This window comes from Natator depressus, chromosome 5 (assembly GCF_965152275.1).
Source record: "Natator depressus isolate rNatDep1 chromosome 5, rNatDep2.hap1, whole genome shotgun sequence".
NCBI classification, from domain to species: Eukaryota; Metazoa; Chordata; order Testudines; family Cheloniidae; genus Natator; species Natator depressus.
Window position 1 is genome coordinate 55,648,992 of NC_134238.1, and position 27,951 is coordinate 55,676,942.

The 27,951-nt window shown below is 41.5% G+C and overlaps 2 long non-coding RNA genes across 10 annotated transcripts in view; one reads left to right on the forward strand and one right to left on the reverse strand.

The window, feature by feature from the left end:
- The window catches only part of LOC141987469 (uncharacterized), a 28,590-nt gene extending 24,890 nt beyond the window's left edge, over window positions 1-3,700 (forward strand). The window contains exons 3-4 of the long non-coding RNA XR_012639544.1: window positions 2,130-2,367; window positions 3,105-3,700. This is a non-coding gene — a long non-coding RNA (uncharacterized LOC141987469). The remainder of the gene's footprint in view (window positions 1-2,129; window positions 2,368-3,104) is intronic.
- Window positions 1-27,951, reverse strand: part of LOC141987468 (uncharacterized) — a 191,858-nt gene that overhangs the window by 3,563 nt on the left and 160,344 nt on the right. For 7 of the 9 annotated variants that reach the window (XR_012639543.1, XR_012639534.1, XR_012639537.1 and 4 more), the window contains one exon: window positions 26,183-27,931. This is a non-coding gene — a long non-coding RNA (uncharacterized LOC141987468). Of the gene's footprint in view, window positions 1-7,714; window positions 7,785-26,182; window positions 27,932-27,951 lie in introns of those variants that run through there. The other 2 variants (XR_012639538.1, XR_012639535.1) reach the window with 2 other exon arrangements.

Here is a 27,951-nt window from a genome sequence, read left to right on the forward strand (position 1 = left end):
TCCAGATCATTTATGAAGATATTGAACAAAACCGGCCCCAGGACTGACCCTTGGGGCACTCCGCTTGATACTGGCTGCCAACTAGACATGGAGCCATTGATCACTACCCGTTGAGCCCGACAATCTAGCCAACTTTCTACCCACCTTATAGTGCATTCATCCAGCCCATACTTCTTTAACTTCCTGGCAAGAATACTGTGGGAGACCGTGTCAAAAGCTTTGCTAAAGTCAAGAAACAATACATCCACTGCTTTCCCTTCATCCACAGAACCAGTAATCTCATCATAAAAGGCGATTAGATTAGTCAGGCATGACCTTCCGTTGGTGAATCCATGCTGACTGTTCTTGATCACTTTCCTCTCGTGTAAGTGCTTCAGGATTGATTCCTTGAGGACCTGTTCCATGATTTTTCCGGGGACTGAGGTGAGGCTGACTGGCCTGTAGTTCCCAGGATCCTCCTTCTTCCCTTTTTTAAAGATTGGCACTACATTAGCCTTTTTCCAGTCATCCGGGACTTCCCCCGTTCGCCACGAGTTTTCAAAGATAATGGCCAATGGCTCTGCAATCACAGCCGCCAACTCCTTTAGCACTCTCGGATGCAACGTGTCCGGCCCCATCGACTTGTGCACGTCCAGCTTTTCTAAATAGTCCCTAACCACCTCTATCTCCACAGAGGACTGGCCACCTACTCCCCATGCTGTGATGCCCAGCTCAGCAGTCTGGGAGCTGACCTTGTTCGTGAAGACAGAGGCAAAAAAAGCATTGAGTACATTAGCTTTTTCCACATCCTCTGTCACTAGGTTGCCTCCCTCATTCAGTAAGGGGCCCACACTTTCCTTGGCTTTCTTCTTGTTGCCAACATACCTGAAGAAACCCTTCTTGTTACTCTTAACATCTCTTGCTAGCTGCAGCTCCAGGTGTGATTTGCCCCTCCTGATTTCATTCCTACATGCCCGAGCAATATTTTTATACTCTTCCCTGGTCATTTGTCCAATCTTCCACTTCTTGTAAGCTTCTTTTTTATGTTTAAGATCCGCAAGGATTTCACCGTTAAGCCAAGCTGGTCGCCTGCCATATTTACTATTCTTTCTACACATCGGGATGGTTTGTCCCTGTAACCTCAATAGGGATTCCTTGAAATACAGCCAGCTCTCCTGGACTCCTTTCCCCTTCATGTTATTCCCCCAGCGGATCCTACCCATCAGTTCCCTGAGGGAGTCGAAGTCTGCTTTCCTGAAGTCCAGGGTCCGTATCCTGCTGCTTTCCTTTCTTCCCTGTGTCAGGATCCTGAACTCAACCAACTCTTGGTCACTGCCTCCCAGATTCCCATCCACTTTTGCTTCCCCCACTAATTCTTCCCGGTTTGTGAGCAGCAGGTCAAGCAAAGCTCCCCCCCGTTGGCTCCTCTAGCACTTGCACCAGGAAATTGTCCCCTACATTTTCCAAAAACTTCCTGGATTGTCTATGCACCGCTGTAGTGCTCTCCCAGCAGATATCAGGAAGATTAAAGTCGCCCATGAGAACCAGGGCGTGTGATCTAGTAGCTTCTGCGAGTTGCCGGAAGAAAGCCTCATCCACTTCATCCCCCTGGTCCAGTGGTCTATAGCAGACTCCCACCACTACATCACTCTTGTTGCTCACACTTCTAAACTTAATCCAGAGACACTCAGGTTTTTCTGCAGTTTCGTACCGGAGCTCTGAGCAGTCATACTGCTCCCTTACATACAGTGCTACTCCCCCACCTTTTCTGCCCTGCTTGTCCTTCCTGAACAGTTTATAACCATCCATGACAGTACTCCAGTCATGTGAGTTATCCCACCAAGTCTCTGTTATTCCAATCATGTCATAATTCCTTGACATCACCAGGACCTCCAGTTCTCTCTGCTTGTTTCCAAGGCTTTGTGCATTTGTATATAGGCACTTGAGATAACCTGCTGATCGCCCCTCATTCTCAGTATGAGGTAGGAGCCCCCCCCTCACAGACGTTCCTGCCTGTGCTTCCTCCCAGTATCCTGCTTTCCCACTTACCTCAGGGCTTTGGTCTCCTTCCCCCGGTGAACCTAGTTTAAAGCCCTCCTCACTAGGTTAGCCAGCCTGCTCGCAAAGATGCTCTTCCCTCTCTTCATTAGGTGGAGCCCATCTCTGCCCAGCACTCCTCCTTCATGGAACACCATCCCATGGTCAAAGAATCCAAAGCCTTCTCTCCGACACCACCTGCGTAGCCATTCGTTGACTTCCACAATTCCACTCCGAAGACCACCATGGACACTTCAGAGCAAAGCGGGAGCAAGGGTGCTGAGGGGGAGCAATACACCCCAGAATCCCTAGATGCATGCAGCCAGGAGCTGTTCTCAAGCCAGGAGGAAGGTACCCAGTCATGGGGGCTGGTGCTTGGGGACAGAAACACCAGAGGAGGTTCCCAGTAAGCGGCTTTTATTTTGGGAATAAAATAAAAGGAAATTATTCTGTGCGGTCTCTTGGGGCAAGGAGTGTTAGGGCTGCATGCACGCCTAGATGCGGAATAGGGCGTCGATGTGCTCTCACACATCGTGGTAATCTGCCTCAGTGATCTCTTCAAAGGTCTCATCCAGAACTTGGGCAATGCGCTTGCGCAGGTTTCGTGGGAGAACTGCTGTTGTCCTTGTCCCAGTCAGGCTAACATGTCTGCCCCACTGTACCGTGAGGGGCAGGGGGACCATTCCTGCACACAGGCAAGCTGCGTATGGGCCAGGGCAGAAGCTGCATTGCAGTAGAAGACCCTCCCTTGCTTCCCAGGTCACCCTCAACAGCAAGATATCTTCCAGAATGAACTCCTGTGGAAAATGTGGGGACAGTGTTCAGTATAGGGACCCCCTAATGCTGTTGGCTCTCCCCAAGGCACAGAAACTCAGGGGACAGTACAGCCATGAAAGAATCCGTCCCCCTTGACTCTGTGCTTACTCACCATTTTGGGGCTCCCAGGGGTTATGTGCTCTCCCTTTGGGACAGGCAAATTATGTGATTGCGTAGACTGTGCCTGCCCTCCTTAGGTATGGGGGAATCATTGCTCTCTCTCTTGCGTGAGCAATGCTGCCTCTGTTAAGTGTTGCATTTTGCCTTTACAGATGCAACCTTGAGATCTCAGCCGTCCTTGTTATCACCGACTGAGAGGCTGCAAAGAATCAGTAAGAGGCCACGTAGAAGCAAGAGGACATGCTGCATGAAGTCATGCAGCACTCCCTTAATGAAAATCAAAAAGTGCAGAAGTGGCAGGAGAGTGAAAGGAGCGCCGGCACCAAAGCACAGAGCGGCTGATAAGCATCATGGAGCACCAAGAGGACTTTATCCAGGCACTCACAGCCATACAGGCAGAGCACTACCGCGCCCTCCCCCCCTGCAGCCCTTGTCCCAAAACTCTTTCCCTTGTGCCCCCATGTCACCTCCAACCCACTTTCCTTAACATCTGGGTTCTTATCGCCACCAGCTGCCTCCAATACCTGTAGCTTCACCACCCAGCCCTGAAAACTATGACCCTTACCCACTGCACTCAACCCCCATCACCATGCAGTATAGCCATCCTGAAGTGCAGCACTCATTGCACAGCTCTCCAACCAGGAAGGCTGAGTATGACAGGACATACGCAAACCTGTGATTGTACCGTTCCCCACCCCACCCCCTTGCCCTTTGTATTTCCCAAGCAGTTGAGTTTCTTTTCAATAAATCCATTTTCTTTTCATTGCATGGATTTTTTTTGCTTTGAAAACATTCTTTTTTATTGCATAATGTAAAAGATACCTTAGCCCAGGAAAGAAACAGGCACTGCAAGTCAGTGCATCATACGTAGAAAACACAGATTCCTGCTAACATTGGGACCACTGCACTTTCCTCCCATGCAGGGTACCAGACTTTACTGGTGGCTTTCAGCCTCAAATTGCTCCCTCAAGGTATCCCTAATCCTTGCAGCCCAGTGCTGGGCCCCTCTAATAGCCCTGCTCTCTGGCTGTTCAGATTCAGCCTCCAGGTGTTGAACCTCCGAGTTCCATGCCAGAGTGAATCTTTCACCTTTCTCTTCACAAATGTTATGGAGGGTACAGCACGCAGATATAACCTCGGGGATGCTGTTATCGGCCAGGTCCAGCTTCCCATACAGAGAGCGCCAGCGGCCCTTTAAATGGCCAAAAGCACACTCCACAGTCATTCTGCACCAGCTCAGCCTGTTGTTGAACTGCTCCTTGCTGCTGTCAAGACTCCCTGTGTAGGGTTTCATGAGCCACAGCATTAAAGGGTAAGCAGGGTCTCCAAGGATCACAATGGATCATTTCGATTTCCCCTATGATGATCTTCTGGTCTGGGAAAAAAGTCCTGGCTTGCAGCTTCCTTGCACTGTTCCAAAAGATGGTGCGTCATACACCTTTCCAGGCCAGCCTGTGTTAATGTCAATGAAACGTCCACGGTGATCCACAAGTGCCTGGAGAACCACAGAGAAATAGCCCTTCCGATTAACGTACTCGGAGGCTAGGTGGGCTGGTGTCAGAAATGGAATATGCATCCCATCTATTGCCCCTCCACAGTTAGGGAAACCCATTTGTGCAAAGCCAGTCACAGTGTCATGCACGTTACCCAGAGTCATGGTTGTTCTGAGCAGGATGCGATTAATGGACCTGCAAACTTGGATCAATACGATTCCAGTGGTTGACTTCCCCATTCCAAACTGGTTAGCAACTGATCGGTAGCTGTCTGGAGTTGTCAGCTTCCAGATTGCAGTAGTCACCTGCTTCTTTACTGTCAGGGCAGCTCTCAATCTCATGTCTTTGGGCTGCAAGGTGCGGGCAAGCTCCTCACCCAGTCCCATGAAAATGGCTTTTCTCATCCGTAAGTTCTGCAACCACTGCTCGTCATCCTAGACTTGTATGATGATGTGATCCCACCACTCAGTGCTTGTTTCCTGAGCCCAAAAGCACTGTTCAACAGTGGTGAGCGTGTCCATGAATGCCACAAGCAATCTCATGTCATATGCGTTGCTCGCGTCAATATCATCGTTGGAGTCCTCACTGTCACTTTGGATCTTAAGGAGTAAGTTGATTGCCAAACGTGTTGTGCTGGCGAGACTCATCAGCATATTCCTCAGCAGTTAGGGCTCCATTCCCACAGATTGAAAGGGAAGACAGAGCGCGCAGTACAAAAAAGGTTGAAAGATGACGCCAATTGTGGACAGAAGCAGAGGGATTGCTGGGATGTGAACCAATGCATCACAGGGCGTTGGGACAGGACCCAGAATGCCCAGCACATCTTTCCCCCTTCCCACAAGCCACAATGCCAGAATAGGAAGAGGTGCTCTGTGGGATAACTGCCCACAATACACCGCTCCCAATGCTGCTGCAAGTGCCACAAATGTGGACATGCCAGTGCGCTTGCAGCTGTCAGTGTGGATAGATTGCAGCACTTTCTCTACTGCGCTCTGCGAAGGCTGGTTTAACTCAAAGCGCTCTACATTTGCAAGCGTAGTCAGGCCTTTAGAGTGTGGCATCCGAAACTGAACACAGTATTCCAACTGAGGCCACACCAGTGTCAAGTAGAGTAGGACAATTACCTCCCATGTCTTACATACTACACTCCTTTTAATACACCCCAGAATTATAATAGCCTTTTTCACAACTGCATCACACTGTTGGCTCACATGTAACTTGTGATCTATAATAACCCCATGTTCTTTTCAGATATACTACTGTCTTGCCAGTTATTCCCCATTTTGTATTTGTGAAGATTTTCCCTTCCTAAGTGTAGTATTTTGTGCTTGTAATTACTGAATTTCATCTTGTTCATTTCACATCAATTCTCCAATTTGCCAAGGTCATTTTGCATTCTAATCTTGTCCTTGAAAGTGCTTGAAACCTCTCCCATCTTGGGGTCACCCACACATTTTATAAGCATATTCTCTACTCCATTATCTAAGTTATTAATGAAAATGTTGAATAGTACCAGACCCAGGAGAGACCTCTGTGGGACCCTACTTAAATACACCCTCCGACAACAAACCATTGATAACTATTCTTTGAGTATTGTCTTTCAACCAGTGATCCACCCACTTTATAGTAATTTTCTCTAGACCACAATACAATAAATAAAATGTTAATATGATGTGGGATTTAATACATAAGGATTTAGCCCCTCTAAACAATTATGGAGACTGATCAGCATAATAGCAACGCTTAGCCAGTTCCAAGCAGGTTTAGAAAAGAGCTAGTTGCAGCATTGCCAACCTCAAGTATTCAAAAGTCACCTCAGGCCTCAAAAATAAGGAGATGGTTTGTTATTTTTTTTTTAAATCTCATGAGTTTTAAGATAAACATTCTGGGTTAATTTTATGTGTCTTTTGTTTTGTGATCCTTTAAAATCTACTTGAGTCATGTTTCCAACCTTTTCTGCAACCATGAGAGTTAGAAACTTACTTTAATCTTTTAAATGAAAGCTGAGACAACAACATGATTCCAGGAGCTGCAGATTTAAGACAAGCAACATGGGAGACATAATACAATTGTGAAAATTGGCCACACCATTACTACTACACGTGATCCTATGTGAAGTCCGTTAAGAGTGGGACCTCCTTCTCCATTATTTCTTGATTTAATCATTTGACTTACATTCAAATTGACTTGCTCCCACCCAGTTGAGTTTACCAGAACAGACAAAAAAAGGGAAATTTAAACGTGACAATTTAAATATAACTGATAATCTTTTCCCAATTTCTTCCCTGTAACCAATAAGTTTTATCCTTTGGAAGGCGATAGTTTAATAAATGGAAAAGATTGTGTACCTTGTACAAACTTCCATTGAGGTGATTAGTTTCAGTCCAGATGGCTTTGTGATGTGTTTCCTCTTGGCAGTGCTGGGTGTCAGCATGGATTCTTTTAAGATTATGCTTATTAATGCAAAGTCACTGGTTATGAAGACAGATATGATGGTAACTTTTATAAAGCCCCATGTTTACATGTGTAACTAAAACCTTAGAGACACAAGGTGGGTGAGGTAATATCTTTTATTGGAACAACTTCTGCTGATGACAGAGATAGGCTTTCAAGCTTTTTGAGCTAAAACCTTCTTGGATGACACTGTAAGGCTTGGGGTGACACAGGTGTCTGCAGCTAGCTAGAGGCAAAATTCAGCTTGAAGTGAGGGAGGATCATGAAGGTGGTATTTGCATACTGCCTCCAATGAAGGAAGTCTCCTACCCCAAAAGTAGAATGGTTAAGTGTGACCATTTTGTATATGAATCTCACAGTGGGGTTAAAGTGGGACTAGTGATTTTGTGCAGATCACTGTGCTGCTCAGATGTGGTCTATCTGAGATTTAGGGTAGCACAAGCTGCTTGGTTTATTGTTCTGAATGAAGTAAGTGTCCTCGTAGATGAGACTCCTCTGGTCTATCCCAAGTTCTTTGGCTTGCATGACAACCATGGGACTGTTGCAGTTGGTTTCTCAACTTCTGTAACTGACCATACTCTATATCTTATATTTTGAGCTGGGATTGGTGGGTTTATACCATTGTCATAGCCACTGCTTTGTGGTCAGGTTGCACCTTTTCTGCTAGGGAAACCAGGAGTTGTTTAATGTTTCACCCTGGAGGTTAGTGTTTGCCCTTGGTATATTTGCAGATAGTTTGGATGGCGAATATTCTCTGGCCAGCAGATCACTCTGTCATTGGCGTTGTAAAATATTATAATGATCTTTGTGCTTACCTGTTGAGATAGTGGCCAATGCCCTTTTCTTCAGCTTCATCTGCACAGATTGTTGTGATTTATAGATGTCCTGTGGTGAATGAAACAAGAAGGTTGACATCTAGGGTGCTAGTGAAAGACGACTTGTGTAAACCTGACTGATTGTGAAATCAAGATCTATTTATTTATTACATCTTATTCCATATTTGTGTAGGAGGTGAAGAAAGTGCTAGCACGGAGCAACTGTGTGCAGGAAAATTCAGGAACTGCATCTGTAGCTGTTATATGTGCAGGGTGCAACATGGGGGAAGCTTCTTGAGCTTACACACACATGGATTGTGTGACTTACACATGCAAGGGGCCAACATTTTGGCCCCTTGTAACAACCTAAGGTCAAGCGTCAAGAACATTATTGCTATAATTCTTGGTATGGTGTCCCTCACAGCCTGTATACTTTTGTGTGGAAATGTCTGTGGATGCAGTGACAGGACAACATGTGTGTAGTCATAGAACATCAGGGTTGGAAAGGACCTCAGGAGGTCATCTAGTCCAACCCCGTGCTCAAAGCAGGACCGATCCCCAACTAAATCAGGCTGCTGGAAGAAAGTCAGTGACACAGAAGCCTTTTCAGACATCCTGTGGCTGTTCTTGGAGTGTGCTACCATGGTGTGCTGGTATCAAATGGGCATCTTGTCACATCTGAGATGTGACATCCTCAACTACTCTTTGGAAACATTTTGTCCTTTGTCTGGAAAGGGTTTATATAGGATGGCAAGGTAAGGATGACAGTTCCTGCCATTTCTGTGCTTTCCACAAATAAAAATTAGTATAATGTTATGTGTGACTGTGTGGATAAATTATTGTGAATAACTACGTTTCAGTACAGACGTAACGGATGTCTAGCTGTCTATAACTCAGTCTCAGTGTCTATGTATTTCTCTCTCAGCTAGAGTGTAATTTCACCTCTCTGTTTACACTATTACAGTCTCAATTTTATGTCTGTTTTCTAAAAGCAGTTGAATTAGAGCATTTGACGTTTCCTTGTGCTAACGTACTCCTGTACAGAGAGAATCCTGGATCAGGGAGAAGAATAATATTTCTATAGGATACAAGAATGCAATGGGTGTAAGAATGGTAAATGCCATAAATAGCATGTTCTGGCTATGGTACTAGAACTACATGAGGTGTGAATGGGGGTGGTGATCATGATTAGTGGTGATTAGTTATACCATTATTATCTCCTATTTCTCTATTGCCATAGGTCATCACCATTTGTTACAGACCACGTAGGAAGAAGAACTGACCTTAAGAAGAGCTCTGTGAGCTCAGCAGCAGCAGCCACTGCCAGTAGCACCAAGGGGCACAGAGAGGGGGTGCATTATTGGAATATGTTACCCTCGTCCTCACTCCCCTCCTCCCATCTAATATTGTTTACCGCACTCGCTGCAAGTTGTTAGGTTGTAGACTGTTTGGGACAGGGACAGTGTCTGCTTCTGGGCTTGTGCAGTGTCTAGCAGAAAGACGACTCAATCCTGCAAGAGACCTCTGAGCATGCTGAAATATGAATAATAATGATGAGCTTTTGTAAGTAGCTGAGAGCAGTGACACCCCATAGCTGTGTTTATATTATGTGAAAAATCTAGATTTAGGGCACAAGTGTGATCAGAATAGGGCCTTTAATGCCTTAAAAGTTCACTTTGATTCTGGAATATCTAGATGGGGCTAGCTAGTGGGAACCAATTAATGTGATGAGGTGTACAGTATGCATAGAAAGAACTGCAGCCGTCAGACAGGGTAGGGAGCAGGGATGCTATGATCTGTTACGGCTTTAATTAACTACTGAATTATTTTGAAAATACTCTTAGTTGGATTAATTTCTTTTGGTTTCCTTCTCATGTTCCTGGAGCACAATAGAAAGCTGACTAAAATGAAACCTTTGAGGAGTGTTTCATCATTTGAGATCTAGGTTAAGTTAAAAAAATTGAAATGAGTTGACTTATAGTTGTTTCGATTTTTTAAAAAATTAATTTTATAGCAAGTATGGAATTAGTTTGAACTTGTCGTTGCCTTGGCGGGGAAAACAAACATTAAATAGAAGCAAAGTCAATCACATTTGAACATTTGCATTTTTACCATTGAGTGTGTTTACCTGAATTATCATCTTGTAGCAGACATCTCTGCTTTGCTTTGATCTCATGCTACCAAAGATATTTTACACGAAGCAATCATTAAAAACCCCACACACAATTATGACAATTTCTGAAAAGCTCATCAATTAATATAAGGTGCAGGGGCTTTTCATTTTAATTTTAATGTGCTGTAGTGTAGAATTAAAAAATAATGAAGTGTTTTAAAGAATCCTTAGCTTTTACTTCCTCCTAATATAGCTGCAGATGTGTGCTTGATGTGAAAAATGATGGTGAAAGGGACTAGATTGGATGACTTTTAGGATGAAAAAAGGTACCGAGTAATGAACCAATAGGGACCTGTGTGCTACTGAGTTAATAGAAATAAAACATTCTGTGAGACTTGTGAGTCATTAATTCAAATGCTGGTGTAAATATGGTTTCGTTCATCACCTGTTTAAATTATGTTTATGTACAGTTCCTGCATACAACCTCTACTGCCTTGTGTGAAATGCCATTGACTGGAGCTAGCATTTTCATTTATACAAACAGTATTTTCTGTGTTGCCAGTAGATGGGAGAAATAGTAGTCTCTAGTTATCAGTGATACAGATAGGCCATAGAAAAGTCCCATTAATTTCAAATTAGCTTTCTGAATAAGTTTAAATTAAATCATTTCCTGGATTCTTCCTAATATTTGTATGTTTTTTATAATAATGATTTATAACTGATGGGCATTCTATGGCGAACATAGCAAATTAATATGTGATCTTACAGAAAATTATTCTTTCATTATGAAGTATTTTTAGGATAGTAGAAAAGCATTTTAAATGTGTAGATACATGAGATCATCAACCAAACATGATACACACATCTGGAAATAAAAAGAAGGTTTTTCCCACCCCCAACAAAAAATGTTTTTAATAAAAGCATTCCCTGTTTTCTTTTCTAAAGCCCAGTGCCGTACCTTTTTAAAGACACTCAAGCAAATTTGGATCCCAGTCATGCTCCCCCTGAAGTCAGTGGCTAAACTCCCATGGACTTAGAACTGGAGCAGGCCCATGGATATTACGTGACTTATTAAATCTAATGCACAAAAAAATTCAAAGTATCTGGATATGTAGGGCTTTGATTGGCTCATGAATGATTTGCCTAGGACACCTAACAATGATCAGATGATAACAGCTTTCTGTTTCTGCAAGTCCGTCTGGGCTTCATCTAAACATGGCATATAGACATAAATGGCTCCCTTTACCAATCTCTGCCAATTTTCATAAGTGATCAGTCACCATGATTTGAATAGCTTCATGATGATTAAGAGAAAATGCCAGAATCAAGTCCCTGGTTCAATCCTTATAAATTTCAGCCAGGCACTGTCTCAACAGAGCTAGATCAATTGCCTTAACAGTTCCAAAATATGTTCTTTAATAAATGCCTACGTTAGAAAATGTTTGTACGTAATGCACTATTAATCATCTTTTTAATCCTAACATAAAAGGCCTGATTTTTAGCCAGGACTTAATCCAGCCTCTAATACTATGGCCATGATGGCATCTCTTTAGATACCTACCTGTCTTGTTTGCCAGTGTAGTTAGGTATATAATGGGTGCAGGTGCAGGCATAACTGAATATTGAGGCTGACCCTGTGTGTGAATGAGTGTATAATGCAATATTTCCAAATTACAATTGCACAGCTGTCTGGGGAACAAACAATATAAACTTGCATATACTTTCCATGTGTGGAAAAATAATTGCACATAAAATGGTGACATTCTTTATATTTCCATGCTGAAGACAGCATCTTTGCCTGTCAAGGGAGTATCAAACCCTATGCTGAGCAAAGAAAAGTACAAAAAGTGGGGAGGATGTCATCTTAGGCGACCGTTATGTACAGATAGAAGAGGCATTTTTCTTGTGATGTAAACTGTACTGTTGGAAGAATAAGCACACAGGTTTCATGGAGGGCTGTAATCCATTCCTCTACATGGCCACTGTACCCAAGATCTTCTGCGTAGTCCCTATGCAGGTTAGAAGTGGCGTGGAGGATCTTTTGCTAATCCACCGCACCAGGGGTAAATTGAACACAATCTCAATTTTTTCAGTTTAGACAATGCCAATAAAGGGATCAAATTAATGGTCTATAATGTAACACTCCCACACAGGGGAATAAAGTAGTGAAAAGCGCACCCTCACTTTTCTGCACCCACACTGTGGATAGCAGCAGGGGGCACAGAGGAAAGGAAGGAGAGGCCATAGTAGAGCTCCTACTCCTTATGCAACATAGGTGGGTAGGAAGTGGAAAGAGCCTTGGGTCAACATTCTCAATGCACCAGACAATGCAACTATACCAGCACACTTGCGGATGTATGCTGCATTAGGCATAGGGGCTGGTGCAAGGTATGTCTCAGCTGGAGCAGGGGGAAATCTGGGGGCAGACTGCGACTCTGAGTCACCATCTGTTTCATAGGCTGCTCCTGGAGGGGTGCAACACAGTGCTGCCTAATTCACAGGGCTTGTGGCAAAGCCATAAATTTAGCCCATAAGGATTTGCCTAAAATCCATCTCTGGATTCATGCTGTCACCATATATGTGAATGTGGCTATTGCTAGCTCAGGACTCAAAAAAAAAAACAAAAAAACCTTGAGCAAAATCCTCCCTGAATGGCCTTATGCAGTGTGACAAAAATAGTCACAATACCAGGCAGCATGATCACTCCTCAGAAGTTACATAACAAAGTAAAAGATACAGCAGGTAAGGACAAAAGCGGTTTTAAAAATAGCCTGAAATGTAGCTAATATACAGTTCTAAAAATGTGTAGAAAAGGCAAGCCCCCTACTATGTTTTATGTTCTACACCTGGAACGTGCATAGCAAACAACTATGGTTACACTGATATGTAACAGCCTCACTTGGCAATAATTTTCAAGGGATGAACTGAACAATATTTCCACTGTTCTGCACAAATCAGATGTTCACATCATTTTTCTCTTAATTATTAGGAATTAATGCAAACCAAATTCCATTATTTAATTCTGTTTGAGATAACCCTGTCACACTTGGGCAGTAATACCATGGTGATGAGAATGGTATAAAATATCTACGTAGAGAATCAGATTTTTTTTTTTTTTTGGTTTATACATGACGATTTCAACAGATGAAATGCAGAATCCTGTTCCATGTGTGAGCTCTTTAAAATAATCTCTCACTTAAAAGGATCCCTGAATAAATGGTCTGTCTGTTTTTGTTTATAGTGCTTATGAAAGGAGCCAGATCAACATCTTTGGAAATTAAAGCCCTCTTAGTTTATATAGGAAATAATCATACTGCTGCTTTGCAAGACTAGCTCTTTCATAGCAGGTTAACATTGGGTTGTCTCCCTTCAGTAGAGGAAGACCTGGAACGTTTCCTTGACCCCATCATCTGAGAGTATTAGTGCTTCAAACACAATAGACACTGACTCTCTGTATTTTGGGACATCAACAAATAATGAATGAGCAGTTTGTGTTGACAGAGTTTTTATTGTTAGGCTGCAAATCCAAATTATTTGTGGATATAATGCACTGGTGGAGGCTTTTTATATGAGTGAAGAAGCTGAAATATTGCTTATTTCACATAAATATATTAATTTTAATATTACATATTTAAAGTACTCCTTTTGTGGGGAAAAAAGGAGTTTTCTTAGCAAATAATTCTACAATGCTTTAATGGCTACATTTTGCACATAGGTATTCTTCTCATGCACCCCCACTTGGCAGATGCAAACACCTGTGTGTACTCTTGAATAAGTCTAACATCTGTGCCCACAAAAGCCTTAGAATTTACACCCACAGAAATGAAGCAATGGAACCTTCAAAACCCATCTGTCCACCACTTGAAAGTGCTTGCCGGTGGTAGAATAGTGCAACAGTATGTACAGGTATTAGCACATGTAAAGTGTGTGTACATGTATTTTCTTGTGCAATTTTGTATACATGCTGTTAGAGGTTGAAAATCCAGCCCTAAATATAAATATTTTTATCTTGTCGCTTAGAATTCTTTATTGTTATACCTCCACCCGCATTCCATGGGCTATATTTTCATCACATCATCTTAATTTCCTTCCATAGTCATTTGCATATTGTGACAAATTGCGAGCACTACTTTGATGGGTTTCACACTTTCCCTTCTTGGGGAGGGTTCAGGGCACTGTTTCTCACCCGGAACTGGAGTCTTAACTGCCCCACTAGTGTCTTAGGAGGCAGTGGAGAGGGAGGGACCAGGTCCTGCCCTCTACTCCATGTCCCAGCCCAGGGGCCCTAGGGATAGCAGTAAACCACTTGAACTAGCAGTTCCTTCCCCTGGGCTACTTCCCCCTCCTGCCCTTCAACTTGTGGGGCTTCCTGCCCTCCCTCTGCACAAACCAGGTGTCCCTTTACCTAGGGTCTTGGTCTTCTTAGCCCACCACAGCACTTCTCCAAACTCTCCTCTGCTTCCCTCCAAACTGCTCTCTGCTCCAACACCAATCCAATCTGCTTCAACTCCTTCCCTTATCTGATTGAAGCAGGGCGGTTTTATCAGGTGACTGGCTTCAGGTGCTCTAACTGGCTTCAGGTGCTTTAATTGGCTTCAGGTACTTTAATTCATAGATTCATAGATATTTAGATCAGAAGGGACCATTATGATCATCTAGTCCGACCTCCTGCACAATGCAGGCCACAGAATCTCACCCATCCACTCCTGTGAAAAACCTCTCACCTATGTCTGTGCTATTGAAGTCCTCAAATCGTGGTTTAAAGACTTCAAGGAGCAGAGAATCCTCCAGCAAGTGACCCGTGCCCCATGCTACAGAGGAAAGTGAAAAACCTCCAGGGCCTCTTCCAATCTGCCCTGGAGGAAAATTCCTTCCCGACCCCAAATATGGTGATCAGCTAAACCCTGAGCATATGGGCAAGATTCATCAGCCAGATACTACAGAAAATTCTTTCCTGGGTAACTCAGATCCCACCCCATCTAATATCCCATCACAGGCCATTGGGTCTATTTACCATGAATATTTAATTACCAAAACCATGTTATCCCATCTCCTCCATAAATTTATCGAGTTTAATCTTAAAGCCAGATAGATCTTTTGCCCCCACTGCTTCCCTTGGAAGGCTGTTTCAAAACTTCACTCCTCTGATGGTTAGAAACCTTTGTCTAATTTCTAGTCTAAATTTCCTGGTGGCCAGTTTATATCCATTTGTTCTTCACATGTGTCCACATTGGTACTGAGCTTAAATAATTCCTCTCCCTCTCCGATATTTATCCCTCTGATATATTTATAGAGAGCAATCATATCTCCCCTCAACCTTCTTTTAGTTAGGCTAAACAAGCCAAGCTCCTTGAGTCTCCTTTCATAAGACAATTTTTCCATTCCTCGGATCATCCTAGTAGCCCTTCTCTGTACCTATTCCAGTTTGAATTCATCCTTCTTAAACATGGGAGACCAGAACTGCACACAGTATTCCAGGTGAGGGCTCACCAGTGCCTTGTATAACGGTACTAAAACCTCCTTATCCCTACTGAAAATACCTCTCCTGATGCATCACAAGACCGCATTAGCTTTTTTCACGGCCATATCACATTGGCGGCTCATAGTCATCCTATGATCAACCAATACTCCAAGGTCCTTCTCCTCCTTCATTACTTCTAATTGATGCGTCCCCAGCTTATAACTAAAATTCTTGTTATTAATCCCTAAATGCATGACCTTACACTTCTCACTATTAAATTTCATCCTATTACTATTACTCCAGTTTACAAGGTCATCCAGATCCTCCTGTGGGATATCCCTGTCCTTCTCTAAATTGGCAATACCTCCCAGCTTTGTATCATCCGCAAACTTTATTAGCACACTCCCACTTTTTGTGCCGAGGTCAGTAATAAAAAGATTAAATAAGATTGGTCCCAAAACCGATCCTTGAGGAACTCCACTGGTAACCTCCCTCCAGCTTGACAGTTCACCTTTCAGTAGGACCCGCTATAGGCTCCCTGTTAACCAATTCCTTATCCACCTTTCAATTTTCCTATTGATCCCCATCTTATCCAATTTAACTAATAATTTTCCATGTGGCACGGTATCAAACGCCTTACTGAAATCTAGGTAAATTAGATCCACTGCGTTTCCTTTGTCTAAAAAATCTGTTACTTTCTCAAAGAAGGAGATCAGGTTGGTTTGGCACGATCTACCTTTTGTAAAACCATGTTGTATTTTGTCCCATTTACCATTGACTTCAATGTCCTTAACTACCTTCTCCTTCAAAATTTTTTCCAAGACCTTGCATACTACAGATGTCAAACTAACAGGCCTATAGTTACTCGGATCATTTTTTTTCCCTTTCTTAAAAATAGGAACTATGTTAGCAATTCTCTAATCATACAGTACAACCCCTGAGTTTACAGATTCATTAAAAATTCTTGCTAATGGGCTTGCAATTTCATATGCCAATTCCTTTAATATTCTTGGATGAAGATTATCTGGGCCCCCCGATTTAGTCCCATTAAACTGTTTGAGTTTCTCTTCTACCTCAGATATGTTAATATCTACCTCCATACCCTCATTCCCATTTGTCATGCTACCATTATCCCTAAGATCCTCTTTAGTCTTATTAAAGACTGTGGCAAAGTATTTGTTTAGATATTGGGCCATGCCTAGATTATCCTTGACCTCCACTCCATCCTCAGTGCTTAGCGGTCCCACTTCTTCTTTCTTTGTTTTCTTCTTATTTATATGGCTATAGAACCTTTTACTATTGGTTTTAATTCCCTTTGCAAGGTCCAACTCTACTTGATTTTTAGCCTGTCTCACTTTATCCCTACATGTTCTGACCTCAATAAGGTAGCTTTCCTTGCTGATCCCTCCCTTCTTCCACTCCCTGTATGCTTTCTACTTTTTCTTAATCACCTCTCTGAGATGCTTGCTCATCCAGCTTGGTCTACAACTCCTGCCTATGAATTTTTTCCCCTTTCTTGGGATGCAGGCTTCCGATAGCTTCTGCAGCTTTGATTTAAAATAATCCCAGGCCTCCTCTACCTTTAGATCCATAAATTCTTCAGTCCAATCCACTTCCCTAACTAATTTCCTTAATTTTTGAAAGTCAGCCCTTAATTAATCTATAGCAAACTTTCTTCCCTCTACAGGGAATAAGGCTCCCTTCTAACACTCTCCTGCTGCCCTCTGGCCATGTTGAATCACAATATGCAGATGTCATTTAGTGGTCATACCGCCTTATATGTCAGAGATATCAGGTAGCTAGATGTTTAAATAGTACAGCTGTATCTACAAAACAATGGGTACAAAAGAAAGGAGGCTGTGTTGAGGCTGAGATGAAAATCAGATTCTCCTAAGATTTAAATGTGTGTGAAATCCATCTTTTCTTGGTGTGTTCCTGATGAAAAAATGTTTGTTTTCATTTTCTGGAAATTAGTGATCTATGGAAGACTGAATATAATTTCCCAGTTCAAGTGTAACAATTATGTCTATGAAATTTCACACTGAATGGCTGACCGTATTGAGGTAATTGATGAGATACAGACCTCAGAAACTGGAAAAACTCCACTGATGTTCATGATGTCTAAATTTGGTGCATAATCTTACAGTAGGAGGTAATCCATGTACAAAGTATTCTCCTGGTATCAATGAAGGAAATAATGAAATATTGGCTTTGGATTTATGTTTTCTTATTGTCATCTCTGAGGTAAAAAATCAGTCATTTTAGGACAATGGGAATTACTTCTCAGCCCATCATTTTTTCCTGCTTGCTACTGGAGGGAAGCCTTGGGTCTGTGTAAAATGTCCTTATTCACACACGGAACGTGGGAGCAATGGGTTGACAGTTATACATTGGGCCTGATTCTCTGTTGCCTTGATTCTTGTGCAGTCATTTACAGCCATGAAAAGGGAGTGTAAAATGCTACAGTATGGGCTATGATGTGTCACACACAGGTTTATGACTTCGCTGCAGGATAGGATCAAGCAGGAGGAGGATCTGGGCTAACAGGGAGACTATTTTTCAAATACAAATAATTGAAATATTAGCAAAGGGAAATCAGGAAATGATTAGCTAAATAAACTGCTTTTTGTATAAATAGTCTTTTTTTTTTAAAGTTAGTCCCTCCCTATGAAAAGTAGTGCACTCAGTGTAGTACCAGTATGCTACCATAATAGGTGCATTACAAATGCCTACATAGTATGACTATTTGCATACCAGCTGAGAAACCTATTCTATACCCTATAGTGGCTGAAACAATGAAAGGGCTGGGTTTCCTTGTTTCACCTGAAGCCAATTTCTGTAAAACAAAGTAACAGAATCTGTTTTTTAATCTTCTATATTTCTATTTCCATTTCTGTTTAGGGTAATCACCACAATGACATACAGGCACATTTCTTCCAGCTGTACAGTCAATTCCACTGTGGCTAGGTAGCTATGATTTTTCTTCTTCTAAGAAAAATTGGACCAAAAAAGGAATGCCATATTTGGCATGCTGCAATTTAGATGCTGAAATGAATCCTGTCCTTGAGTAGCAGACACTGGAATCTACACATTGAAATGCAAGTGCAGTACACCAGCTTGTCTCTTTTGAATAAAATCAATACGTGCAATATTGACCGTTTCCAAGTATAGAATTCTACTGTTATCATTATAAGAGCACTGAGATAAAAAATTAAAGTTCTAACAAATTAAAGGGAAATTTCATTCAACCACAACCCCATTTTTTTCACCAAAACTTGGTCCAAACTCTTAGAAGTACTTTCGCTGGTGATGCTCTCAATTGTTTTTAATATAAATTAGCTATTCATTTCTTATGCTTTGAATATTTAGGCCAAAGTGTCAGGAATTGGGATGTGAACAGTCTGACCTAGTGATTAGAGCCAAAAGTTAGCCTAGTGATTGGAGCTGGGTACAGGAACTGGGAGTCAGAGCCAGAGTCAGGAACCAGAAGGCAAGCCACTCATCAGAGCTGCAGTCAGAAGATGAACAATGGCACAGGACTGAAGCAGGACAAGAACAAGGCAGGAGCGGGTCTGGAGGAAGGCTTAGAACAAAGCAGGCACGGAAGAGATCACAGCTGCAGACAGACACATTGAGCCAGACAGTGACTACCACTGCTGCTGAGCTTAAATGCAGACTGGTTGGCTCTTTGCAGCCAAACAGTGGGCCAGACAATCAGGCAATTCTGCCACAGCCTAGCTGGGCTTATTAACTGGCCTGAGGGCTGAGCCAGCTAGCCTCAGGCTCAGCTAAGGGAACTCAAGACTCAATATCCTGAAAGAAAGATCAGTTTCCTCAAACATTTTGCTATGCAAACTACACAGGAATATTTCCATCATATTTGGTAATTCTATATCAAATATACCTGTGATTCCAAATTGGTCTGGCAACATTTCAGCAGAATGTAACCAAGAAAGTCAATGTTAACGCTGTGTGGGGTTTATTGTTTCCTGTGTGCTCTAAAGCAATCAAACAATTCTGCAAATATTCTTCAAAGAATACATCTAAAATGTTACTTCATTAAACATCTCCTTGGCCCTCATTCTATTTTCCACTTTGAATTGCTGCATTTAGTTTTGAATGACCTTTTATAGAAGTAAGATTTTCTTAACTCTTTGATCTACTGGCACCTAGCTGAAAATAACAGAAGGGAAAAACAAAAACGCATGCTTTGTAGGTTGCCTTATATAGAGAAGAACATGAAAAGGAAATAAGTTATCTCATTAAACAGATTAGACATTGTTTGGTGTTCCCTTTATCTGCTTAGCATGCTGACAATTAATGTTATACACCAATACACATTCGCTTTATGGCTTTATGATAAATGAAATAGGGCAAATTTTGCTTTCTGATCCACTCCTATAACTCTCATTTACAAAGGGGGCCATGCACATGTATCTGAGGTGAGACTTTCCACTTTTTTCACCCAATAATAGCACAAAGATAAATAAGTATAGGGCCAGATCCTAGTATTACTCATGTGAATACTCCTTTCACAGTTGCATAGGGTTAGATTGGCATCTTGAGTAAAGAGAAGTATGCATTTACAGCAGTGGTGGGCAACCACGGGCTGCAGGTTGCCCACAACTGATTTACAGTCACAGTTAAGTTCCTTATTCCACAGGAGAAGTAAGATTCATCAGCCCATTTCTTGGAACTTATTAATATTTACTTTTTTGTATTACCGTAGTTAGTACCTAGGAGCCCTAGTCATGCATCTGGATCCAATTGTACAAACACTGTACAAACAAATTTACTTTCATGGTTTTCTTTCCCATCTGCACAGATTCAGCATAGGACAAAGCATTTAAAGTCATGGTGGGGGGAATATAAAGAACTAAGTCCACAGGGGATGGGGAGTAGTGGCCCATTGGTGGTTTCTCATATTGTGACCTGCAATTTGCCTGATGCCTCCTTACTCCCTGGCATGGGCATAAAAAAACATACGAATGGTCATACTGGGTCAGATTAATGGTCCATATAGCCCAGTATCCGTCTTCCAATAATAACCAATTCCAGATGCTTCAGAGGGAACAAACAGAAAAGGGCAATTATCCAGTGATCCATCCCCTGTCATCCAGTCCCAACTCCTGGCAGTCAGAGGTTTAGGGACACCCAGAGCATGGGGTTGCATCCCTGGCCATCTTGGCTAATAGCCATTGATGGACCTATCCACCATGAACTTATCTAGTTCTTCTTTGAACCCAGTTATACTTTTGGCCTTCACAACATCCCCTGGCAATGAGTTCCACAGGTTGTCTGTACATTGTGAGAAGAAGTACTTTCTTTTGTTTGTTTTAAACTTGCTGCCTATTATTTTCATTGGGTAACCCTTGGTTCTTGTGTAACGTGAAGGGGTAAATAACACTTCCTTATTCACTTTCTCCACATCATTCATGCTTTTATAGACCTCTATCATATCCCCCCTAGTCATCTCTGAACAGTACCAGTCTTTTTAATTGCTCCTCATATGGAAGCTGTTCCATACCCCTAACCATTTTTGTTGCCCTTCTCAGTATTTTTTTCAGTTCTAATATATCTTTTTTGAGATGGGGCAACCAAAACTGCATGCACTATTCAAGGTGTGGGTATACCAATTATATAATGGCTTTATGACATTTTCTGTCTTATCTATTCCTTCCCTAATGATTCCTAGTATTATGTTACCTTTTTTGACTGCTACTGCACACTGAGCAGATGTTTTCAGACAACTGGCCATAATGACTCCAAGATCTCTTTCTTGAGTGGTAACAGCTAATTTAGACCCTATCATTTTGTTTGTATAATTGGGATTATGTTTTCCAATGTGCATTACTTTGAATATATCAACAGTTATCAACACTTACCTGCTATTTTGTTGCTCAGTCACCCAATTTTGTGAGAACCCTTTGTAACTCTTCACAGTCAGCTTTGGACTTAGCTATCTTGAGTAATTTAGTATCTTCTGCAAACTTTGCCACCTCACTGTTTACCCCCTTTTCCAGATCATTTATAAATATGTTAAACAGCACTAGTCCCATTGCAGATTCTTGGGGTACTCCGCTTTTTACTTCTCTCCACTGTGAAAACTAACAATTTTCCCCTATCCTTTGTTTCCTATCTTTTATCTAGTTACTCATTTATGAGAGGACCTTCCCTCTTATCCCATGACTGCTTACTTTGCTTAAGAGCCTTTGGTGTGGGACCTTGTGAAAGGTTTTGAAAGTCCAAGTACATTATATCAACCAGATCACCCTTGTCCACATGCTTGTTGACTCCCTCAAAGAATTCTAATAGATTGGTGAGGCATGATTTTCTTTTAGAAAAACCCTGTTGTTTCTTCCCCAACATATCGTGTTCATTTTTGTGTCTGGTAATTCTGTTCTTTACTATATTTTCAACCAATTTGCGTGATACTGAAGTTTGGATCACCTGTAATTGTCAGGATTGCTTCTGATGCCTTTTAAAAAAAAATCACCATTACATTAGCTATCGTGCAATCATCTGATACAGAGGATGTGATAGGTTACATACCACAGTTGTTAGTTCTGCAATTTCATATTTGAGTTCCTTCAGATCTCATGGGTGAATACCATCTAGTCCTGGTGACTTATTGCTGTTTAATTTATCACTTTGTTGTAAAACCTTCTCTACAGACACCATAATCCTGGGACAGTTCCTCAGATTTATCACCTAAAAAGAATGACACAGGTTTGGGAATCTCCCCCATATCCTCTGCAGCGACCTATGCAAAGAATTCATTTCGTTTCTCCACAATGACCTTCTGTTCCTTGAGTGCTCCTTTGGCACTTTGATTGTCCAGTGGCCCAACTGATTGTTTGGCAGGCTTCCTGCTTCTGATGTACTTACATAAGAACATAAGAATGGCTCTTCTGGGTCAGGCCAAAGGTCCATCTAGCCCAGTAACCTGTCTTCCAATAGTGGCCAGTGCCAGGTGCCTCAGAGGGAATGAACAGAACAGGTAATCATCAAGTGATTCATCCCCTGTCGCTCATTCCCAGCTTCTGGCAAACAGGCTAGGGACAGCATTCCTGCCCATCCAGGCTAATAGCCATTGATGGACCTAGCCTCCATGAATTTATCTAGTTCTTTTTTCAGCCCTGTTATGGTCTTGGCCTTCACAACATCCTCTAGCAAGGAGTTCCACAGGTTGACTGCGTTGTGTGAAGAAATATGTCCTTTTATTTGTTTTAAACCTGCTACCTATTAATTTCATTTGGTAACCCCTAGTTCTTGTGTTATGAGAAGTAGTAAACAACACTTCCTTATCTACTTTCTCCACACCAGTCATGATTTTATAGACCTCAATCATATCTCCTCTTAGCCATCTCTTTTCCAAACTGAAAAGTCCCAATCTTATTAATCTCTCCTCATACGGAAGTCATTCCATACCCCTAATAATTTTTGTTGCCCTTTTCTGCATCTTTTTCAATTTTAATATATCTTTTCTGAGATGGGGCGACCACATCTGCACACAGTAGTCAAGATGTGGGCTTACCATGGATTTATATAAGGCAACATGATATTTTCTGTCCTATTATCTATCCCTCTATTTTTCTTTTTTAATTATTCCCAGCATTCTGTTCACTTTTTTGACTGCTGCTGCATATTGAGCACCCACAGAGTTGGCATCTATGCAGGTTGTTCCCAATCCCAAGAGACCAGTCACCTACCCCAGGTCAATCTGTACCTTAGATCTCACACCAGAGACAACACTTGTAGCCAATCCTATAGTACACTATCTAAGGATTCATTAACTAAGAAAATAAATGAGAGAGTTACTACAAAGTTAAAACAGGAAAACATATACACAAATGAGTTACAGTCTGTGGTTTCAAAAAGTGACAGAGTTGTAGTAATTGGTCAGCTCTGAATGTCTTTTAGGGATAACCCTGGTTGACCCTGGGGATCTCTGCTTCTGTTTATTAGCTCCATCCCTGTGAGAGTCCAAACAGCAAAAGAGATGAAAAATTTTCCTGTCAAATATTTTTGTTTCCTTCTTCCCGAATTCAACCTGATGGGACGAGCCCTTTTTTTCCCAGCCTCTTCAAGAGTATAAAGGGGCAATTTACAAAGTCTTTGTTTTGTGGCATCCCACAATGGCCTATTTTGTTTTGCTAGGCCTTCTTGATGGGCAGGAGATGATTCCTACCGAGCGACTGGGTTCACAGCTTCAGGGCAAACAAGTTTTACAGTTACAAAGCAAACACTTATAGCATGTGATAAAGAAATTATAAGTGAGATTAATGCATGCAACATCGTACAAGCATGTCATAAAGTCTAAACACTAAACACACGGTTATAAGTTCATCTTAACCATACTAACACACTGGTGAAACAGACAGGTTTCCAGCAATGGATTTGTCAGTGCGCGGCTGAGGCCGAAAGCCTTGGCAAGAGCTAGCATCTGCTCTGCCAGTATCACAGTTAGTTTTTGTGTCTTTTGCTAGATGCTCTTCAAATACTTTTTTGGCCTGCCTAATTATTCTTTTACACTTGACTTGCCAGAGTTTATGTTCCGTTTTATTTTCCTCAGTAAGATTTGACTTCCAATTTTTAAAGGATGTCATTTTGTCTCTAACTGCCTCCTTTAAACTGTTGTTTAGCCTTGGTGTCATTTGTTTTTTCAGTCCTCATACTCTTTGTTTTTTAATTTCGGATATACATTTAGTTTGAACCTCTATTATAGCATTTTTTTAAAGTTTCCATGCAGCTTGCAGGCATTTCATGCTTATGACTGTTCCTTTTAAATTTCTGTTTAACTAGCTTCTGCTTTTTTGTGTAGCTCCCTTTTTTGAAGTTAAATGCTACTGCGGTGGGTTTCTTTGGTATTTCCCCCCCTAACAAAGATGTTAAATTTAAGTACATTGTGGTAGTTATTACTGAGCGGTTCAACTATACTCAACTCTTGGACCAGATCCTGTACTCCATTTAGGATTAAATCAAAGATTGCCCCTCCCCTTGTGTGTTCCAGGATTAACTGCTCCAAGAAACTGTCATTTATGGTGTTTAAAATATTATCTCTGCAACCCTTCCTGAGGTGACGTGTACCGAGTCAATATCAGGATAGTTTAAGTCCCCCACTATTATGGCATTTTCTGTCTTTGTAGTCTCTCTAATCTCCCTGAGCATTTCACAACCACCGTCACCATCCTGCTGAGGTTATCGTTAGGATGTCCCGATTGCTGTACTGTTATTATTCAAGCACGGAATTTTTATCCATTGATATTCTATGATATAGTTTGATATATTTGACTCTAGGCTTTCTTTCACATATAGTGTCACTCCCCCATCAGCACAACCTATTCTGTCATTCCTATATATTTTGTACCCTGTTATTACCATGTCCCATTGATTATCATCATTCCACCAAGTTTCTGTGATGCCTATTATATCAATATCATCATTCAATACCAGGCACTCAAATTTCACTCATTTTAGTATTTAAGCTTGTAGCATTTGTATATCAACACTTATAAAACTTGTCAATATTTTGGTGTCTGTCTTCATGTGATGTAATTGAATGGGGCTCCTTTTCATTTTGACTGTTTCTCTTCACTTCCTGCCTGTATTTTATCCAATTCCATCCTCTCCTCTTTACTAGGATACAGAGCATCCCCTTTAATAAATTCTCCCCTAAGGGATGGCTCTGTCCAAACCATGTGCTCCTCTGTACCTGTCGGCTTTTCCTCAGCCCTTACATTAAAAACTCCTCTACAACCTTTTTAATTTTACATGCCAGCAGAATGGTTCCATTTTGATTTAGGTGGAGCCCATCCTCCCTGTATAGGCTCCTCCTTTCCCAAAAGGTTGCCCAGTGCCTACTAACCTAAATCCCTCCACTGAACACCATCGTCTCATCCATACAGTGAGACCCTGCATGGTCAAGGTACATAGCCATGCCTACACTTATGGACCATTCTTCCTTAGCCCTTACTCATGCCCTTGTTGGGAAGGCCCTGTGGGTGGCTTCTCCATTTATTTTCAGGAGAGCCAGAAAGGTGGCAGCTATATTCCATTGTGTGCTCCTGCCGTAACACAGGCTCGTACACTGTTTTTTCTGAAATGAACATATGCGCAAGATACATCAGAATTTAATGCATACTTTGATATAAAGGTAGAACTTCAGTATGTTCTTTATATTGTATCAATATATATTGCTCGCATCAATAAACATGATTATGTCAAACTAGTTATCTTGTGCATTGTGTATCTTACAAATACTTTACTTAGTATAATCTGTTACAGGAGTGGCCAAACTGTGTCTTATGAGCACACCACATGTGGCTCTTTTAGTTAAAGTGCAGCTCACAGAGCCCCCCCTCCCTCCCATCATTCTCTACCTACCAGATTGGTGGGGGAGCTCGGGACCTCTGCCTTTCAGTGGGGTGGTGGGATAGAGGCTTCTGCCCAGTGGGGAGGAGGGTCTCAGAGCTACAGCCCTGTGGGGCACACCTGCCAGTGCTTGGGGCTTCAGCAGGAGAGGAGCTGAAGCCCTGAGTCCCACCAGATGTGCCCCAGCTCTCAAACTTCTGAAGATTGTTGTATGCGGCTCAGAGGGTGAGTAGGTTTGGCCACCCCTGATCTATTATATCCATATTTAATACCTCCATCACTGTGTTATCTATTCGATTCTATCTCATCACCATAATATCCAGATGCATTTTCCATTTGATAGATCAAGTTCAAAATAGTCATTTTTCTCAAAATCAGGACTACATATACCAAACCACCCCTCCAACTTCATCACCAAGTTAACTTGCAGCAAAAGACCAGAGCTGGGTTAAAAGCCTGGGGACTCCAGGATTTCAGTTAAGAAAAAGTCTGAACAGAGATTTGTCTTAACAACATATGCAGTTTATTTTATTACAAAATTTGGAATTATACATATTAATTACACCACCAGTTAAACTAGACTGGTGGAAAAAATGTTCTGCCAGACAATGGTAAGAAAAATTATTTAAGGCTCTGTTACACTCATAAAACTAAGCTAAAGGTTCAACCTTGAAATCCATACCAAGACAATTGACTTCCCATTGATTTCAGTGGAAGTTTTATCTTGAATTAGGAATGTAGGATTGGTCCCTAACAAACCAATTACATTTTGACATATAGTGAAGCCAGAAATATCAACAAAAATAAAATTCTGTTGATACTATGTTAAAGGTATTTATTAAATGCAATTTTAAATATATTTTGACTGAAAACCATGAGTATAAGAGATATATTGTGATTGCTGAACATGTGAAACAAAAAACATAAATATCAGAAAAGGTAAAATATGTGAAAGAAACAGAGAGAAGACAGAAAATTCTGCAAAATCTTTTAAGGAGTGGTAAATATATTAATTTTCTATAACCATATTTTTCTTGAACTAATAAAATATAATCTTAACATATTGGAAAAGTCACACTTCACCTATTAGCAATGAATCTGGTATTTTCCCTATTGATTTCCATTTTAAAATTATAAAAAATGAAAAGGTTTCTAATAAACCAACTTCAATTACCTTGATATCTATTTGTTCATTACACCTAAGAGATGGCTGTAAACAACTGGATTGATTAAAATGGCCATATTTTCAAAGCCCAGTGCAAGAGGTGAAGGATACAAAATGTGCACCACCCGTTGCACCTGCAAAGCCCTCATCTGCATATGCGTGTGTAACGCCGATAGACCCTGGTCATGGATTGAACCGGGGACCTCTGGAGCTTAGTGCATGAGCCTCTAATGCATGAGCTAAAAGCCAACTGGCAGACTCATTTTAAAACAGCAGGCTGATTTTACCTCTCTCTTTAAGTGGTCTCAGTGCCACTAGATGGGACAGAACAGCACACCCAGGAGGTGTGTGGGTTACATGTGCAGGTGTTTTATTTCTTTGGTTGAATGTGCATATGCAAGTGTGTTTTGGGTCCTATTCTCCTTTTGCTTTCATCACTGTTTTACCTAGGTTTAACTGCATCTGACTTCTGCAGAGTCACTTGTGTTTGAAGGCTGCTTTCCTGCAATCAGAGCTGTGTGGGCTGACATTTATGCCTGCCTGGACCTGCACTGAAGTCAGTGGGCTCTGCACAGTCCCCAGGTACTGCTCACATAGATCTCACTACCAGACTGGGGCCTTACATTTCTACAAGATGAGAATCAGGCCTTAGGACTATATATGCTTTGGGAGTGGCCTGATGCATGAGCCTTTGACAGTTTAGCTCCAAGAGCTAAAGATAAATCTTCAAAAATAAAATGAAAGCAACAATCCAAATAGAATAATAGAAATATTATTATTAATATAATATTTTTATTTTATGGGAGCATCTAGGATCCCCAATCATGGATTAGAACCTCATTGTGCTGCATGCTATACAGGCCCAGAACAAAAAGACATCCCCTGCTTCACAGACCTAAAATGTCACATTGCAGTTAAGTACAGCTGTTATGGTACAGATTGGTAATAATTATTTCCTTCAAGCTAATCTGTAATATAGATAATCAAGACCAAGCTTTTCTTTTTGGTTTCAGTATATTTCATTCAGTCAAAGCTCTGGAATTGTTCCTCAAAAATCCATGTAATTGCTAACCAGACTCCATAAAAGAGTTTAAGAAACTTCATCTGTAAAACAAAAGAGAAAA